This window comes from Cucurbita pepo, chromosome 1 (genome assembly GCF_057944985.1).
Source record: "Cucurbita pepo subsp. pepo isolate OVF chromosome 1, ASM5794498v1, whole genome shotgun sequence".
NCBI classification, from domain to species: domain Eukaryota; kingdom Viridiplantae; phylum Streptophyta; class Magnoliopsida; order Cucurbitales; family Cucurbitaceae; genus Cucurbita; species Cucurbita pepo.
Window position 1 is genome coordinate 10,987,667 of NC_141798.1, and position 10,314 is coordinate 10,997,980.

A 10,314-nucleotide genomic window follows, 5' to 3' on the forward strand; every position below is an offset into this window, starting at 1 on the left:
TCCCTAACTCTGTTGCATAACTTGTGCTGTCCAACTGATCAATAGAGATCAGGTTCTTCTTGAGACCAGGAATATATCTAACATCCTTAAATATCCACTGATTTTCTGCCGGAGTTTTTATGCAGACATCTCGTTACGTTTGGTCTATTTGGAGATTTTTCTCGATTCTTTGATTTTGATCGTCCTTCGGTTTACTTCTCCCCCGTTGGTCAACACTAAGAGCACTACCAGATGAATTTCCAATTTCTCGTTTGCGAATACTTTCGCTGAGAAGTATATCTCGAATTTCATCAAACTTTAGTTTATCAAAATCCTCGGGAACTGCTGATTGCGGCAACAACAGTATCCCACGACTCGGGTAAAGATGACATCAAAATCAATGCTTTAATTTCATCATCGAAATTAATTTTCACCGAACTCAGTTGACTTACGATCATATCAAATTCATTTATATGATCAACAACAGATCCTCCTTCAAACATTTGTAGATTGAACAATCTTCGCATCAAATACACCTTGTTCATAGCCGACGGTTTTTCGTACATATTCGACAGCACCTTCATCAGATCTGACATTGTCTTCTCCTTGATGATGTTAAATGCCACGTTTTTGGATAGCGTCAACCGGATCAGCCCTAAGGCTTGTGGATCCTTGAGCTTCCACTATTCCGTGGTCATGGTATCTGGCTTCACCCCCAATAGGGGTTCGTGAAGATCTTTATGGTGCATATAATCTTCAATTTGCATCTTGCAGAAACCAAAATCGAATCCATCGAACTTCTCAATTCCAATCTTTGAACTTTCCATCTTCATATATCGTGGTGACTTCCGCCTAGCTCTAATACCAGTTGTTAGGATCACACAACAACGCACACACTCGATCTACATGAACACAAAGAATATGATAGAGAAAATGCAAGGAGAACTCTCGCAAAAGGATTTATATTGATGACTTTAGATATGTACAGCAAGAGAGAATACAGAGAATACAGAAATACATTTTCAAAGCTATGCCTAAGTGATATATATATGGTTTAGTTACTATATATAGGTTTACTAGATATAACCATCTTACTAAGGATATTTAGTACTAAATTATAGTTTAGCATATATATCATATTTGATCTTTTATTACAAGGCAAATATCGATCTTTGTCTGTATCTTTCCATTTATTTTTATTTCCATTTATTACTCTTTCCATATTCTTGTAATTTATTTGATTATAAATAAGAAAACTTTCACACCATTTAGGTGTGGTGGATTAAGCAAACATTCTCATGGTATTAAAGCCTTTTCGGTTTAACAACCCCGATCCTTTCTTTTCAATGACTTCTGAAATCCTCTATTGTTCTTCTCCACCTCCACTGTTGGCTTTGACGCCGTAGGAGCAGTCACAATGGCTACCACATGCAAAGCCGATTGATTACTCTTCGGCTCCACCCTTTTGACCTCCGAATCACCCTTCACCATACTTTGTACATACAACCTCACCTTTTCCAACACAATCGATTTTCCCTCAACCAACATAGTCTCTTTCATTTTCTTCCCAATCTTCCCTTCATCCTTCACAGAAACCCTAACCTAAACCTATCAACCTTCTGCAGAGATTTACCTTTGGAATCTAGGCGCCACACTGGCCTCTTTGCCAACCAAGTCGTCGCCGCTCTTCTAGCCAAAATTGGCTCCTTCGCCCATTGCGGCGACTCTTCTAGCTTCAACATTGTCTTTGTCCCTTGCTCTAGGTTTCCCCTTCTACTTCTTGGAGTTAGACATATTCTCACCAGAGCCAAGGTGGCATCGTCGCTAAGTGGCGATCCCTCTGCATGGGTTAGACATATTCTCACCAAAGCCAAGGCAGCATCGCCGCTGAGCGGCGATCCCTCTGCAATTTTCGATGGCCAAGAAAGTGTTTCTCTACGCCTCCTTCGAACCAGGTTGTTGACATCTTCACGAAAAGTATTTCTCAATCTCTCTTTGAATTTTTCATATCCAAGCTTTGTTCAAATCCAACGTTCAGCTTGCGGTGGGGTGTTAAGGATATTTAGTATTAAATTATAGTTTATCATATATATCATATTTGATATTTTATTATAAGACAGATATTTGCCTTATCTTTCCATTTATTGTTATTTCCATTTATTACTCTCTCCATATTCTTCTAATTTATTTGATTATAAATGAGACAAATTTCACACCATTTAGGTGCGGTGGATTAAGCAAACATTCTCACATCTACTATATATAACTATGTACCATATATAGCTTTACCGTATATAGCTTTTTACTATACATAGCTATTTACTATTTATGAAAATGTACTTTGTCGTATGTAGCTTTACTATGTATAACCGTTGACTAAGCTATAAATAAGCATCAGGCTCCATAACTTAACACTATCTCCTATAAGGCCTATTCTATATGACATGAGGATAAGTTCTAGATTTCAAGTTGATTGGAGCAAGTTTGGAACCTAAACCAAGATAGAACTTAAGAAAAGCCTAAAGAAAACACCTCAAGATTCAAGACCCTTCTAGAGCCCTTTAAGGAATCCATGATGAATCTATGACTTTTTAGAATAACTCATGCTAGTTATTATGATGGGTTCATATGATTACGAATGTATGTGACAACTTATGTCTCAAGGAATTATGAATCTTAGGAATTTACAAGATTGAGAACTAAGAACAATACCAAACAAGCTCTACAATTACCAAGGCAAGAAGAATGTTAGGTACCACTCAAGGATAAGAGACCAAGGACCTCAAACTCAGAAACTCAAGAATGCTAGGTAGTACTCTAAGCATATCCAATTATGGCTCATAATCTCCCACCACGCGGTGCTTTCAGAGGCCATGTTTCCTTTTCTAGGTGGGATGCTGTAACGACCCAAAATTTTCTACTTAATTCAAGGTCGCTACTGTATACATACCATAAACATTGAATGCGGAAGACTTCATTTAAATTCTATAAAACATAACCTTTATCTTAAAACACAGCCATGGACTTACGTGTTTCGAAAACATCTTTAAAACGACACAACAAAAGACTAAATAAAATGAATAAGTTAAAAACATCATATTCTAGCCTAAGACTAAGAAAATAAATACCACTACCCTATGTATGTGCCATGGTCTCGAGTTGCGATGCCGTCGTCAGCCGTACAGGAATGCCTTGCCTTAACCTTAAAAATGTAGCACATGGCTTGAGTATTTAAAGAAATACTTAGTAAGTGACCCCACTATTAGGGTTAAATGCAACAATCACATGCAATGAAATGATGGACCTATCTTTCATTTCGTTTCGTTTTTCCTACGGTTCTGTCCTAACGGGTAATCGTGGACGTGTACCATATACTCTACACACAGCCCATACGTGCAAGTATGGGCTCACCAGCTAGTTCGCACACCGCTGGACCACTTTCCTTATCCGGTGGACATACTCTGGGAGCCCCTTATGCCGGGACCCGTTAAAATTAGTAACCTTCACGGTAGCGCTATACAAAGCATAACCATCGTTGTCCTGCCATTGGATGTACGCGTCCGTACCCTCGTGATGGGATAAGGGTATCCTCCCAGATGCATGAACACACACATAATGCATGAGGTCCTGCTACTTCTACATTTATCATTAATGAACCTAACCCCCCTGTCATGTTCCATGCTTCATGTCATTCTCATTTTTAATTTACGTTTCATACATATTCCTATCGGGTTTATGATTCCAGGCAGTTTACCGTATTTCATGTCATACAATTTATGCTATATACACACAATTTAAGAGACCTAACATAACGTTCTATGCTTTTAACATAACATTTCATCATATACACATCATACCATAACATATTGCATCGCAATGTATCATATCATACACGAGTCATAACGTAAACTTCATAGTCATATCGTTCTCTAACTTATCATAGTCTTAACGTTCTTATACCTATCACAGACATATCATTACGTGAACGTACCTTATTCATCTCATCACAAGGACTTAACCTAATGCTATCGTTCTATCAATCCTAACGCTATCATTCTATCAATCCTAACGCTATCATTCTATCAATCTATCACAAACCTATCCCTTTCTACCCGTAGCCTAACCGTATTCTTCCATCAATCTCTCTTATCCATATCACTTCGGTATGTAACCTGACCTTAACGTTTCATGAATGTATTTTACTCCTATCGTTACATTTCGCTTTATGCATCCTTCTCGTATCCTATCTCAAACATATCATTGAACTCATCGTACCGTAACTATTATCAAACAATTCGCATATTATAACATCTACATAACAAATAAGAAGCATATCGATCCACAGACAATTCACACATATCAATATATATGACAGGTGCATAACCACGGGGCACGTGTCAACAGCAAATATAACCATGCCGATAGTAAGGTCACTTACTTGGCTAGCTTAAGTCGTTGTCACGAATATATCTTTAATGAAAGTTCGATTTCGTCCTTTGAAATCCGGGTCAACCTATATGAGCCCATGACATTAGTTTCGGGTTTGAACTCTACAACATTATTTCTTTAATTTACATTGGTCCATTGTTAGAAGTCTTGAAATGTTATATATCTATAATTATATTTTTATTAAAAATCTCATTTTTCATGGTTACTGTTGTATAAGAAAGTAGATACCGTTGTTTAAGTTATTATGGGCTTTACTACTCTCTGTATTTACCTTTCCCTCCCTATTTAGTTTGTGGTTTTTAATTCCCTAATCTTTTTTTATCTGTTGCCTTCTAATTCTGTTCTCATGTATTCCAAATTTCCCGTGGATATTTGTTTCCTGATCTTTCCTTATCAGTGTTTCCTATTCAGAAGTTTTCTTGGTCATTCTATCTTTAAACTATTCATTTGGCTAATGATAAAAAATTAATCTAATATTACTAATCTTGATAAAAATTTAATCTAATATTACTAATTTGTGATTTACTATAACCGTATAAATGATTGCCATTTAGTTTCTAACTGTAGACCATTGTAATAATTCAATGAAGATCTAACTATAATTTGTTGTGATTTCTAAAAAATAGGATAAAACACAATGAAGATCTAACTATAATTTGTTGTGATTTCTAAAAAAATAGGATAAAAGAAAATGAAGATTTAATATATACTGATTATATCTATCTTCGGGTGGATCTCACGTGGGTAAAGGCTATTCTCATTTTTTTTTCTCCTCAAGTAAATTTGACTATTATTGTTTTTCTGTTTCTTTTGCAGTAACTATTACTTTACGGACCTAAGATGGGTTTAGCAGAGATAATTGTGGGATGGGTTTAGCAGAGATAATTGTGGGATGGGTTTAGCAGAGATAATTGTGGGATGGTATGAGAGGTTAGTGGAGAGAAGTGGGGAAATGTTGTTTTTTTTGTTTATTTATTTATTTATTATTATTATTTTAACTACTTTTTATAATTATTTTTATTTATTTATTTATTTATTTTTGGGCTATTACAGATGCCCTCCACCATGTTACCTTTGCATGATGTCATGTTTGGCCTCATGTTTCCCTCACCTAGATGAGATGCTCTGCACCATGGGTACCCAAAGATTTGCAGGATGCCATGTTCATGCATGCACCGATCATGAAACCTTTATGGTCTATGCCATGTCCATGCATGCATCAATCACATGACCTTTACGGTCTATGTCATGTTCATGCATGCATCGATCACGTGTCCTTTATGATCTATCATGGGGAGTAATCTAGGGCCACAATGGAAAAAGAAGAGAGTGGGTTACCTTAGCCAAGAATTAAGAACCTCCTAAGACCTCCCACGGTACATCATGCTCATGACTTAGACTACACTGCTTGGAACGCATGAAGCTTTGAGCATAGATATTAAGACTATGTCACTTGGACCATATAAAGCCTCGGACACAAGTTGACATGTTTATGACTAGTACCGTAAATCCTAAAGGGAGTGTCTTGGAGAACGAATTAAGAAACAGGACAAGAACCTAAAAAGAACCAAGAACAAGTGAAGATCAAGGACTAGAACATGGATCAACATCCAAGTTCTAAGCATAAGAACCAAGAACTATAGTAATAAGGCCCTTAGAGAAAATCCAAGGTTTTAGAATCCAAGGATCAAGGTCCTCATAATAGAACCTGATAAGAATCCACAAGTCAAGAACAAGAACTAGAGGGTCTAAGTACTTACGACAAGAACAAGAATAAGAAAAGAAAGAGTGTGATATCTTAGCATATCAAGGACACGATTAAGAGCCTACAAGTAGACTGCTTATTGAGTCTTTGTACTCATTCCTTATTCTCAATTTTTTAGGTAATAAGGAGTTGGCCAGGTCGGGAGCGGACTCTAGAGCCGATGTCGTAAACAGACCTCACCCGTCATCCTTCGACCCTTTTTGTTTTAAAATATTTTGTGTTGTTCCTTATTTTGTGTTTGAACGGTTGTGTGGTGTTTTAAATATTTTGTATAAACATTATTTTGATATAATATAAGTATAATGCATGTTATCTTTTAAATTTGGTGTGTTTTATTTCGCCAAAAATTTACTTGTCTTTTTGGAGTCATTGAGTCAGCCCGGTCCTAACCGTTTACTCTTTATATTTATTGAATTTATTAAAAATAAATCAGTTTTGATGAAGATTTTCATATAATTTATGAGTTGGAGCCTCGTAAAAGTATTACTCCAAGCTCGCTTTGAGTAAAAAAAAAAACCATTATCAGGAAAAATGTAATGAATAACAATAAGCTGTAATGTCACGGTCCCACTCTGAGTATGGAGGAGAAGTTTACCCATTTCTGGTGTCGCAGGTCTTTTGGGCAGCTAATCTCATCTACGAGTTGCACTACTTTTCTGTTCTTAGATTTAGGTAGCTTGTTTTGCCTAAGCATTATATAATTGGTGTATTGGGTCGAAGCGCTACCTCGTAACCTCTCTCTATAGTGGGGACAATGTGGTGTGTGCTAGCCTACTCTCATCATTCATGGGAGGTTAGCTAGCGAACCCTACCCATAGGACCATCTAGTCACCCATGTATTAAATGATGTGCATGTATTAAATGTCATGATACATTATGATGACGAAAGCCAACGCATGCACGTTACCTTGTCCTTGTGTGAAGTGTGAATAATGAATAGGGTTGTGCTATAAATATGATTTAAAGATGGAAACTATAGGGACCTCATGCATTTTGTGTGTTCACAAACATCGGATTACTTCTCCATTTATGATGATGAGTATGGATGCATACACTATGATAATGATCATTATCATCATGCCTCACATGAAACTCGGGGGTATACTGACCTCTGAACATCCGACTACGGAAAGCTACCCCGACTATGATGGGTCCAGGAGGAGTGAACTGTCTGGGGATTCACGCTTGCACATGTGGGTCGTGTGTAGGGAAGTACTAGTCCAGACTGGAGGCCACTCGTATGATGCTTTTAATGATAGGTCCCTAATCATGAGTTGCATGTGGTTTCATTCTCTGAACCCAATAGTGAGGTAACTTACCGAGTATTTCTCAAAATACTCAAGTCTTGTGCTACTTTTAATTCAAGTAAAGGCAAAGACACCATGTACGACTTACAATGACATCACAAGTAAAGACCATGATACGTGCATAAGATAGTGGTATTCCATTTCTTAGATTATAAGTTAGTATATGGCGTTTTACTTTTAAAGTTTTATTTATTTTATTTAATATTTCGTTTTGTTACTTTAAAGACGTTTTAAAACATATAAGTCCATGACAATGTTTTGTAATGAGTTTTTTAAAGTTTATTTTTTACATAGGAGAGTATATTATGATGATGGTAGGGAATTTAGGTTGGTAGAAATCTAGGGTCGTTACAGTTGGTATTAGAGCTCTGGGTTATAGATTTTGTAGACTAGCCTGCGAGATGGGCTTGACATGTTCCATGGTTCCACCGTCGATTCACTGTCACTGTCTGGTATGTCCTACATAAAATAAAAAAAATAAATGTCCTTGATTGCATGTACTATGATTGCTTACAGTTATTGAATGTAACTTAGTATCAAATTTAATAAGCCACGACTATATTATTGGTTGTAGCATGATGTTTAACCTAGTTGTATGTTTATGAATATGTTGTGCTTGCAAATTGTATGTTTATGATGATATGCATTACGATGTAATTTATGTTAGCGAGCAATAGACTTGAGTAAAGTTATATATTGGATTTTAGAACCATGACACTCAGAGAATGCAGAAGAGGACGACAAGGAAGGGGACGACCTCCTATTAGTGGAATGGGTAGAGGTAGTTGAGAGCCCACCTTATGAGGGTTCAATAACTAGAACAGACACCGCTGCACAACCTCTAGCAGCGCCAGCGGTTGGAGTTGGTCCCACTACAAGCCTGATGTGGGAATCGTTCCATGCCATGATGCATACAATGGTGGCCACTCAAGAAGCCAATAGCTCGCAATCTACAAGAGGAGCGAGATGTTCATGGGACTTCAAGCGGTATGACCCGCGCACTTTTAGCGGAATCGCGGGAGTCCCAGAGAAGCTCAAATTTGAATTTCGTCAATGGAGACAATATTTCTGTTAATGGATTGCTCAGACAATCAGAAGGTGTCATGTGCGTCATTCAGTCATTCATGCTGAAAGAAGGATGCAAAATTATGGTAGACAGATAATAGGAAAATTCTTAGTCCGGATGGGAGTGTTATAGCCTGGACATGATTCAAGGAGGCTTTCTTAAAGCAATACTATCCGAAGTTAGCCCGACTCAAGAAACAACAAGAGTTCACCTACCTAACACAAGGTGGATGTTCGGTAGATAATTATGCCCAAAAATTCATGAGGCTGAAGTGGTTCACGTATTCACTAGTGGAAACCGATCTAAAAATGGCTGAGAAGTTTGTTATGGGTTTGGATCCAAAGACTCGCCACATGGTGGAAGTCATAGACCATACCACCTATGAGGACACATAGGACAACCAAGGCCTTGGAGAAGCCCAGAGATGAAATGTGCTGAGAGTCAACAGTTACTATCGGGCGAAAGTGACCATATGAACTGAGAGATTCAAACCGTCGGCCACCAGCGCGTAGACCTTGATATGTTGATAGACATCCCCCTCGACATGCTGATAGGTACCCTCGTCGACGTACTGACAGATACCCAGAAACCAAGATGGGGCTAGAGGAAGAGGAGAGGTAGGGTGTAACATATGTGGAAAGCCACATGGGGGAAGATGTATGGCCAGGGCTAGAGCTTGCTTTCGGTGTGGCTAGGTTACATTGCTATCAATATACAACTAAGAACACTGAGAATCCACCTAACCCACCAAGAGAACTTGAAAGGATTGACAGACCTATGTAGACTCGTTCTCAAGCTAGGGTATACGCGTCCACCAGCAGGGATGCCGGAAGGTCCGACACAGTGGTGACAGGTACACTATCAGTTTTGGGACATTATGCTTTCAATATATTTGATTCAGGCTCTATGTATTCTTTCATATTTGTTTCATTTGTTAGACAAGCAGGGTTCGAACTAAAACCCTAATTGCATGTATTGTCTATAAGCACCCTAGCGGGGTAGACTTAGTTGCTAAGGATAGAGTAAAAGATGACCAAGTAATCGTAGCTAAACGTACCTTAAGCATAGACTTGATAGTTGCTAGCATGACGGACTTCGATGTAATACTAGGGATGGATTGATTAGCCGAAAACTATCCTACTATATTCCATCACAAAAAGGAAGTAATATTCTCAATGTCGTCCGGATCCAGTTTTAAGTTCAAGGCTACATGCACTGGAGTTACCCTGAAGGTAGTCTCGATAATGAAAGCCAAGAGATTAGTCCAACAAGGGGGTTGGGCCATATTAGCAAGTGTCGTGGATGTAAGAGGAATAGAAGAAATCTAAGACATATTAGCAAGTGTCGTGGATGTAAGAGGAATAGAAGAAATCTAAGACAAGGTGCCTATAGTAAATGAATTTTCTGATGTTTTTCTGGAAGACCTACCAAGAATACTCCCATCTAGAGCTATAGACTTTGCTATAGAACTCGAATTAGGAACCAGACCTATCTCTAAAGCCCCCTACCGCATGGCACTAGAAGATTTGAAAGAACTCAAGGCGCAATTACAAGACCTACTAGATAAAGACTTCCTCCGCTCAAGCGTATCTCCGTGGGGTGCGTAAGTGTTATTTGTCAGGAGGAAATATGACTCGATACATTGTGTATCGATTACAGAAAAGTGAGCAAGAAGACAATAAATTATAAGTACCCACTCCCTCGTATTGAAGATCTGTTTGACCAACTCAGGGAAGGGACAATATCCT